The sequence below is a fragment of the Amblyomma mixtum genome, chromosome 2, assembly GCF_055824585.1.
Source record: "Amblyomma mixtum isolate Tamu chromosome 2, ASM5582458v1, whole genome shotgun sequence".
In the NCBI taxonomy this organism is placed as follows: Eukaryota; Metazoa; Arthropoda; class Arachnida; order Ixodida; family Ixodidae; genus Amblyomma; species Amblyomma mixtum.
This window is the reverse complement of record NC_143013.1, coordinates 165,765,612-165,774,586: the sequence shown is the minus strand read 5'-3', so window position 1 is coordinate 165,774,586 and position 8,975 is coordinate 165,765,612. Positions and strand designations below refer to the sequence as shown.

Here is an 8,975-nt window from a genome sequence, read left to right as displayed (position 1 = left end):
GGGCCTTCGCGATGGGGCTCGATATAGGAGCCCTTCCTCAGTCTTTTACAAAATGCCACACATTGCTAATTCCGAAAACTACTGATGAAGGAAAACTGCGCTTCGTAGAAGGTTACAGGCGCATTACATTGGCAAATGTGGATTAAAAAATTTTTGCTAAAGTCTTGTCAAATCGCCTGCAGTTCGCACTGTCGGTACTGATTGGACTTCACAACGCGTGTGGTTTGAGAGGCCGCCCAATTGAAAGAAATGTTCACACTGCGCGGACAATTTTCGAATATTCTTCCAGCTGTCATGAGCAGCTTGCTCTGCTTCAGATTGACCTTGCGAAAGCATTTAACCGCGTTCGCCATTCATTTCTGTTTTCACATCTATAGCGAGCAAACGTTGGTTGTACTGTACTTAAGGGAGTGCAACTTTGCTACAGCAACTGTTTAACACGATTAATCATTAATGGTCAGCTCTCGAAACCTGTTCCAACCGCTCTTCCCTGAAGCAAGGCTGTCCGATGTCTCCTCTGCTTTTTGGTCCTTACCTGGAACCGCATTGTTTGAGTGTTTTGTGTAACAGTAACATCCATGGGTTCCCTATTTTGGGTAATGAAGTGAAATTGCTAGCATATGCTCCCGATCTTGCATTTTTCTGCATTGACAAGCCCAGCATTGATGATGTGTTGTCCACGATAGATCGGTTTGGCATCGTTTATTGTGCTCAAATGAATCTCCCCAATAGTTATGGCCTATGGTTTGGTTCATGGGGTACAACTCCGCCCCTGTACGCTGGCATAGAATGGTCTTATGTGCCTCCTAAATACCTTGGTGTTCCACTTCATGCCTACAAATAAAGCACGCATTAATGAAGAGAGCGAGTTCCGACCGTTCAGCGTTATGCTCTGACGTTTGTACCGCATCGCCTTTCAATTTTTGGTCGAGCCCAGGCTTACAACACCTTTCGGGCAACAAGAATCTATTACGTACTCCAGGGCCTTCACGGCGCCAGATATTATATACAGCTTTTCCAGCGTATATTTTCGACGTTTATTTGCTCCTCCAAATTTGAGCCCATGCGGCGTGATAGCCTTTTCAGGCCTGTTTGTGCCTCGAGCACCTGTATCTGAACCAGTCGGTCGCCCGTTTCTTCTTTTTTCGGGACTGTACCCATGCGATTATTAGAGCATTCTTGCCGGTTAACTTCATGTCAACACTTCTGAACTTAGTAGTTTGTTCCAATTCTACTAAACGCCCCCGTTTACTAGGCTTTATGCAGGAAGTTTATGCCTCCGTCCGTTTTTTGAGAGTTCGGTTTTCAAATGAGTACTTATATTCTGATTCGCTCTAAAATCTGTAAAGGGATTTGATATCGACGCTCTTCCCTCCCCCAGTGTATCGTTCTGTCTACTTTGGCCTCATGTGTCATGATGTTTTAAAGCGAGTGCGTAAAATGCCACTTTCTCCTTGCACCAAAACATTTCTCTATAAATTACACACCGAAACTCTACCTGCTAACACGTGGCTCGATAGGAAAAACATTTTTGTGTCTTCTGTAAACTGTCGCTGGTGCAATGTGCCTGAAACAATTGAACATTGTTTTCTAGACTGCAAAGACGCGATTTTGTTTTGGGATGTGTTGCAGATTACGCTACAGAAACATTTTCTCCAAAATTCTTACAGTGTGCACTACTTTGTTGTTTCTCAACCTGACTCGAGCCCCTATGATATCATTCTACTGATTGTACTTCATTGCCTTTGGATGACGCGCATGCAAGACCGCAGCTTTGAACCTGTTGTTCCGCCCAGATATCATTTTAGCCGAACGTTTCTGCAGGTAACGAACATTTACAAAGAATTGGACTTTTTCCCGGATTGGTTTCCTCTCTTGTTGCGCTGTATATCCTTACCGGCCTTTTAGTTAATATGTTCACTATTATGTTTCTGCCAAGTAGCGCCTACCTAGGTGCTCTGTAAATAGTTGTTTGTGTGTGTGTGTGTGTGTGTGTGTGTGTGTGTGTATACACACACACATATGTATATATATGCTTTCTGTACAAAACCATCCGCCGTGGTGGCTCAGTGGTTATGGTGCTCGGCTGCTGACCCGAAAGACGCGGGTTCGATCCCGGCCGCGGAGGTCGAATTTCTTTGGAGGAGAAATTCTAGAGGCCCGTGTACTGTGCGATGTCATTGCACGTTAAAGAACCCCTGGTGGTCGAAATTTCCGGAGCCCTCCACTACGGCGTCTCTCATAGTTTTAGTCGCTTTGGGACGTTAAACCCTGCAAACCAACCAACCAACCATGTAAATAAATACCATGAAAGAAAGAAAATAATACCCAGGCTTAGCTTGGTTAAGCCAAAATGCGTTGCATATTGCGCGGTCCTTTTGCGCGAGGTATTGCTTGGCGGGACTCGATTTTCGCAGCAGTTTTTCCTCCGTGACGTAAGGATGGATGGATGGAAGGGTAGGAGCGCCCCCTTTGAAACGGGGCGGTTGCAATCGCCACCATGCTCAGCCGTCCTTTTTTTCTTCTTTTATTTTTTTTCTTTTCTTTTTCTTTTCGTTTTTTTTTCTTCCCTTTCTTCTTTTTTTACGTGGGTTGGTGACGTCACGTGACGTCACGTCACGTGGTTTGGTGGCTGCCCTGCCGCGCCCAAGGGCTGAACTGACTGATTGCAATATGCTACGCATGAAAAGCAGGAAATAGCGTAGCCATTAGCACGCTCGGCTGCAAAACGGAAGGATGGTGGTTCGAATCCCATCGGGCACAGAGGTTTTTATTCTCGTCTGACTACAAAGAGCTCTGCTGACAACCTTCTGTCGACAACGATGAGGCATTAAAGGCTTTCGCCTTAATAGACTCGTGGTCGAAGGACGCGAAGGTAATCCTAGGATTAGATCTTGCGAACGCATTTCATAATGTCAAGCATGAGGCTATCATTGAGGGCCTTATCAGCCTAAACGTCGGAAATAAGACTTTCGGGTACGTCAGGGACTTCCTCTCTAACGGCACACCTCCAATAAAATTTGTTGTTGTTGTTGTTGTGACTGAGAGAAGAATGAAATGGAAATTGCACCGGCCTGCCAACTGGCTCCAGCAGAGCCACCACCGCTGCCACATGCAGATGAGAGTTAAAAGATCAGAGGAAAGAGAAAAAGAAAAAAGAAAAAAAAAAGATGCGCGGCGCAGCAACAACCGCGTCACCCGAAGCGGACGCTAGCTGAAAAAAAAACAGATAAGCCGCCGCAGCCGCGATTCGTCTCAGTCTGCGGAATCCTCAACCATTGAACCAGGGAGCAATGGTGCCCCGCAAGGGGTTGGTGCTATGACCATTCTTGTTTAACGCAGCCCTGCTGACACTCCTGGCGAAATTTGCAAAAGCTGAGGGGCTTAAAGGTGCACTGAAGAGCAATCTGAACTGGTATTTTTAAGCGAAAAGCTTCACTACCGGCACCACAGCCGCGCTTCGCGTGAGCCGTCGGAGCCAAGATTTTCCACAGCTGCGTATGCGCGAAGCAGACAGACGTCACACGCGGCACAAATAAAAGAAATAAATAAAAGGAAAACAGTGCGCCAGGAAACTCTCCTCTCTCCGGGGACACACGAAACGCGCTGTAAGGGAAGGAAGAGCCGTGAAATTTATCATCTACGCGAATGACACCAGCATATTATTACCGGTAAAACTAGTGACGACCTTGTTGATGCTGCTAATTTAACATTAATAAAACTAGACGAATGGACACGTAAAAGCAGCCTGACAATTAATGCAAACAAAACAAAAGCCGTATTCTTTCGAAGTAAAAACAAAAACATAACAATACAAAAGTCTATCTACTTAAATGCCACTCCTCTCGAAATAACTTCCAGTATTAAGACATTAGGTGTCATCTTTCAGCAGAATATGTCATGGGATGTCCACGTGGACAGCATGCTAATTAAGCTGGCACACGTAATTGGGCTAGTATACCGCAATCGTAATTTACTACCATCAAAAATCTTACTGTTAATTTAAAATACCCTATTCTCCTCCCGACTCAATTATTGTCACATAGTTTGGTCTACTACAACTTACGGAAATTTGCAGAAGCTTCACAAGTTGCAGAAAAGGTTTGTAAGTGTAATAGAAAATCTGCCGTTTTATTCACATACGTATCATCTATTTCCCAAATTCAACATAATTCATATTGCCAAGCTGTTTGATTATATCCTTTGCAAGGCAATTAAGACTGAAAACGCCAGCAACAGTTCATTTATACATCATCTAGCCAGGTTACAACAAAACACTACTGCACGCCAGACACGTTACACGGAGCTCTGGAAAGTAAGGAAGTTTCGCACAACATACGGCCTACAAACACTACAGAATAAACTACCCCGGTTACTAAATGATTTAAATCATAAACATATCCAACTTGAAAAGGTGACGTTCAAAACACTCCGTCGGTATTTCAACATATACTAGGACACTTCGCATTGCCATTCCTGTTGACTCAGTCACATTGTTGTTTACCTTGACTGCACCGCTTGTCTGTATTCACTTTGATTTGAATTTTATTTGAAGCAAAAATGTGCCTAATTTATCTGTTACTTTCGCTAAACTCATGGCCATCGCACATGAATGTTCCATTGCTTCTGTAAGTGCTTTCTAGCTTCATTCTAACACATTTTCTGTATAATTTTATGTAATTCTTATGAGTGATTGTAATTGCAGATGTTTTCATGTTTTGTTCTATTTTCTTTTTGGATGAGACATGCCGTTTCATTGCGCCTATGATGCTGTCAAGTGTATAGGGGGGCCTCCGGCTTTGTCAAGCTGTCGCTTGTGACAGCTTTTACTGCGGGTCTCCCGCGCCATGTATTCATTAGGCGCAAATAAAACCATTATTATTTCCATTATGTTTTCATTATTATAGATGAAAACAAAATTGGTTTTAAGGAAAGGAAACGACGCCTGTCTCTCTCATATCTGGGTGAATACACGAACCGCGCCGTAAAGTGCGTAAGGAAAACGAAATTAAATGAAAATTGGTTTTAAGAAAAGGAAATGCCTGTCCGTCATATCTTGGTGTACACCCGAAAGGAATGGACACCACAGGACATGTCTCTAAAGCAATTTTCGAAGACAGCACTGTATACAGTACACGCGTGTCTCCTCCTCCGCCTCCGTACAGGAAGTGTGTGGACGGCCGGACGCCTCACCGTTATCATGGTGCTCCCAGTGTATTGTGCGCCAACTCCGACAGCCATGACGTCAAACCATGCAAAACTGCAGCATTTCGCTTGTATATCCACTGCCTATTTTTTTACCGCTGGAAATCGATCTACATGTTCCGAGCGTTCATGAAAACTTCGAATTATTGCCCTGCGCGGCCGATTTCCCTAATTGAAATCGAATTAACGTCAGGCTCCCGCCTTTTTGTTTTTGAATTCCCGGAAATGTTGAGAGGAGTGAACCAACTTTTCACCGAGACCCGTGGTGGCTTGCCGATCTGCCATCCGCGGAGTGATATGTAGAGATCGGCGAAAGCAGAGTCCATGGTTGTTTTTATTTCCGTGGGCCTAATGTGCAGCTATGTAGTCTCTGACTAGACCTATTTATTTCCGAAAACCTAAAGAAAACAACAAAAAAGTGAAAGCAAAGCCGCCATGCGACTCCCTCAAAGGCACTCCCCGCGCTGGTCGACTCGTACCACCGTATGCGGGGAATTAAAAAAAAAGGGTAGGAGCCGGTTATTAATTCGATTTCATTAGGGAACTCGGCGACTCAGGGCAATAAATCGGAAATTCAAAGAATGCTGGGAACGTGTACAGCGAGTTCCCGCGGCAAGAAGAGGAGTTCAGATTCCTGTTCAGTGCACCTTTAACTTCAGCCTATATGCTCAAGATATCACGCTGTGGATCAATCGCGGCAGTGACTCGCGAATCGAAGCCAAACTACGAAACGCAACTGATGTAATAGTCAAATATTCGGCGAAAGGGGGACTCGCCTGCCCCCCAAAAAAGTCAAATTTTCGTATGCAATACAAAAAGGCTCAGATGCAAGACGCAACCAGATATTCGAGGTAAGGGTCCTCGGCCTGGCGCTACAGACTCACGGCTTCAATAGGGAAACTATCAAACAGCTAGACCGCCATGCGGTGCAGACGTTGAATGTCAACAAAACAATAGCCAGCAAAGGGCGAGGGCTGAAAGAAAGGAACCTGATGAGGCTAGTGCAGGCATTTGTATTCAGTAGGATCGTATACGCGATACCGTATTTCGACATAAAGATTGCTGAACAAGCCAAGTAGATGCGCTCATACGTAGGTGCATAAAGGGAACCCTAGGACTACGTGGGTGTATGTCCACCGAGAGACTCTTCTCGCTCGGTGTGGAGAACACTTGGTCAGAAATGGCAGAAATGGCAGAAACGGTGCGTGTAGCTCAGATAGAAAGGCTCCACAGCACAAAAACTGGTCGGACGCTTCCAGCGGGGGATCTACCCCGAAGGTATAGTCGGACAGAAACGTCAGGGAGAAGTTGGTAATACCTCCGTTACCGAGGAACATGCACCTTGAGCACAATGCAGCTAGGAGGGGAAAAATTGCGGAGGCCATTGGCCGACGCTACAGCTACATGCAGCACATATTGGTGGCGTACACCGACAGAAGTCTATAACAGCTGTATCCTACCGGTACTCACCTATGGGGCAGAAACGTGGAGGCTAACAAAGAGGGTTCAGCTTAAGTTAAGAACAACGCAGCGAGGTATGGAAAGGAAAATGATAGGTGTAACGTTAAGAGATCGGAAGAGGGCGGAGTGGGTGAGGGAAAAAACGCGGGTTAATGACATCCTAGTTGAAATCAAGAGGAAGAAGTGGGCTTGGGCAGGGCTTGTAATGCGAAGGCAAGATAACCGCTGGTCCTTAAGGGTAAAGGAGTGGATTCCAAGAGAAAGCAAACGTAGCAGGGGGAGGCCGAAAGTTAGGTGGGCGGATGAGATTAAGAAGTTTGCGGGGATACAGTGGCGGTAACTAGCCAAGGACAGGGTTAATTGGAGAGACATGGGAGAGGCCTTTGCCCTGCAGTGGATGTAGTCAGGCTGATGATGATGATGATGATGACACCGACAGCGCGTGCGGGCGAGACCATATGGCGGTCGCCGTCTTACTGGACCGGCAAGGGGAACCCCGTTACGGCCGCAGCGATCAGAACCATAGCGGCCGAGGCGGCGGAAGAAGTTGCAATAGCGCTGGCTTGCGTGAGCACGGAAGCAACATTCATAATCAGCGATAGCAAAAACGCCATCCTAAATTTTGGTAAGGGCATGATTTCGCCCTCTGCTGCGAGAATTTCATCACAACTGAATATTGCGAGAGCAATCAGGTTAATCTGGATGCCGGCACATGCCTCCGTCCCTGGCAACGAGGCGGCACACGAGCTAGCCTGAGGTATATATCGCCGGACTGGTTCGGGACCGCTCGACCAAGGGAGCGAGAATGCATGGTAAAATTTGGAGAGATTGCACAACACTACAGACAAGAGCGCAGGCTGGCGCCATGGTAGACGCGTGGTCAGTTAATAAACAGGCTTTAGCCTCGAGGCGACTCCAAGCCTATACATACCCGAAGCCAGTTCTCGTGAACACAATGTTCCCCGAATTAAGATCGGCTCAGTTTCAACAGTGCGGCAAGAGGGGGCCCTCGACCACACCGGGAAGGGCGCTGAATATCGATAGTGAATTAGCCTGGGAAGCCCTGCAGCAGAGCTCGGACCCCGAGACCCAGCGGAAACTCGTCCGACTGGCTGATAAGCGCCCTAATGACGACGCTGCTAGACGAGCTCGCTTAGCCTCCGACAGTGAATCCGCGACGGAGGAAGGCGGCTCTCGCTAGCTGCCAGGTTTAACCAGAGCTAAACCGCAGCCACTTTTTAGGCACGATTTGTGAAATTCTGACGCAATACTTTTCAAAGACAGTGTTGATACAGCTAATCATTCAGATCCGCCTAAAGTTTCGAAGCTCATTAGTCGGACTAATTTTTTTGTTACTCGATGCACGATGTAACATAGTTCGTCGCTATCGACCTCCAATCTTTGTGGCGAGAGTGGAGACTGTGTCTGTCTATGACTGGCTAGGTGCAGAAAGGATGCCTTTCAACTTGAGATTATTTCTGCGACTGTATTGCTGAAGATCGGTTAGTTCCATTCTAGTAGTCTGTAGCGGTATAGAAAGGCCACTGTTTTCCTTCTTTAGACACTTGTGCTCTACTTCAAGCTCGCGTACCTCCCCGCGGCTTTCTGCAAGTTCTTTTTTAAATTATGGAAGAACTTTATTCATAAATTTGACCGATTCCAGCAGAGTGCCAAGTTCATGGTTGTAGTTATTTTCTAAGGCTTCCACCTTGGTATTAAACATTACAAAAAAATATTGCAACCTCTTTCGCAGTATTTGGAGCCTTATTGAATAGTCTTCCATCCTGTTCTTTCGTATAAGACGTGGTGCCACACTCATAATCATCACCCATTGCTGTAGGATGAACCAGGCACAAACTCTGTGTGTAAAGAAATGGAAGCAAACTGTATTACCTCTAATACGAGAAGCATGACGAGCATTGTGCCCACGTGTCCGTGCCTGCACCATTCCTGGCAATGATTCCCCCCATCCTTTTTTTTCGTATAAGACGTGGTGCCACACTCATAATCATCACCCATTTCTGTTGACGGCCCAGGCGCAAACTCTGAGTTTAAATAAATGGAAGCAAACTGTATTACATACCTGTAATACGAGAAGCGTGGCGAATGTTGTGCCAACGTGTCCGTGCCTACATCGTCCTCAGCAATGGTTCACCCAGGGCTCGTGGCTCAGCTTTTATACGTCCCATCGCATCAGTGCACCACAACCCGAGGACGGGAACATGCGCACATTCGCCGACGCAGCGGCCGCTGGGCCCGATGGGATCAGGTCAGAAGAAGCCAGCAGGTTGCTTTGGCAATCTTTGGCA

The 8,975-nt window shown here is 46.4% G+C and overlaps 1 pseudogene; it reads left to right on the top strand.

The window, feature by feature from the left end:
* Window positions 1-508: 508 nt before the first annotated feature.
* Window positions 509-1,908, top strand: LOC149361479 (uncharacterized; annotated as a pseudogene).
* The last annotated feature ends 7,067 nt before the right edge of the window (window positions 1,909-8,975 follow it).